This window comes from Haplochromis burtoni, unplaced genomic scaffold (assembly GCF_018398535.1).
Source record: "Haplochromis burtoni strain Fernald_Lab_line unplaced genomic scaffold, NCSU_Asbu1 Contig_4166, whole genome shotgun sequence".
In the NCBI taxonomy this organism is placed as follows: Eukaryota; Metazoa; Chordata; class Actinopteri; order Cichliformes; family Cichlidae; genus Haplochromis; species Haplochromis burtoni.
In genome coordinates, this window is record NW_024586527.1 from 3,221 (window position 1) to 4,531 (window position 1,311).

A 1,311-nucleotide genomic window follows, 5' to 3' on the forward strand; every position below is an offset into this window, starting at 1 on the left:
ATATTATACAAACATGATGGTATATTGTACAAACAGGAAAAGTATCTTGTTAGAACAATAAACTTTTCACGTTATAACGTGATACACTTGTATTTTTCTTTTGCCTGGGTGGCAGCTCTACGCTTCCGTATGAAACAACATTTATCCCATGCTGGTCAAATTTAGTTGTCATATCAGTGCAATAGAACCACCTAAAAAGAGTGAATTTGAACATAAAAAGAGATAAAGTAAATCTGAGAGTTAAAAACACTGAGAAGTGTCCACTGCATTTTATTTTTTGGATATATGGTGTTTTACACATTTTCTTTTCCCAGTGATCTCTGTCGCTCCCTTCCCTATTCCAACCTATTTTGCGAACCATTCAGCATTACTGAATTTCCCGGAGGAACCCACCCGAGGGATTAATAAAGTTTCATCTAATCTAATCATACAACTCATGCATACAGGAGCAGGGTAATATTCCTAGAACTAGAACCAAACAAGGTGAGGCAGCATTTACTGTTCATGCATCTCTATTGTAGCATAAACTCCCCTCACACTTGCAGCGTGCAAAATCTATTAGTTAATTTAAATCAGGATTTAAAACTGTTTTTTGTTTGTTTTGCTTTTACGTGAAGTATAAATTCTAGCGCTGTCAGTATTTATCTTGTAAAAATGACGTTAACGCCATAACCGCATTAATCGGCAAATTTCCGTTAGCGAGTTGGGCTTACATAAGTTGGCTTGCGTTGGGCTACACGGCGTAAGTTAGCTCCTTAACACGTTACCGCCATGCAGCCCCACGCATGGGGCAATCCACGTTAACTCGCTAATGGAGAATGCCGCATTAATGCGGTTATGGCGTTGACATCCTTTTAATGAGATTAATGCTGACAGCACTAATAAATTCTATTATAATTATTGTATTTTTGCTTAGCCCTAATGCTTTCCTCATTTTGTGTTTGTAAAGCACATAGAATTTCTTTTGTATGAAAGGTGCTACAGTAGTTTGACTTTGACAGTTCATACATGTTCAGTGACATGCAGTTAAGGTTTTGGAGAACAGGATGGAAGCATGTTGGTGAAAACACTTTCTGTATGCTGTATGATAGAAAGGGGACAGAGGGGGGAATGCCTCCTCTGCACCCTGGTGACACACCTTTACCCCAAGGCCCTGCATGTGTGGGTGATTGTGGTGGAGCGGGAAGAGGGAGGCAGCTGGAGATGGGGAGGGAAGGAAGGGAGGGGCAAGTGGCTGGCGCCAGCTCTCCCGCTAACCCCAGTAGGCACCCCCATACTCTGCAACCCCCCAGGGCAAGGTGGCCCAGGCCC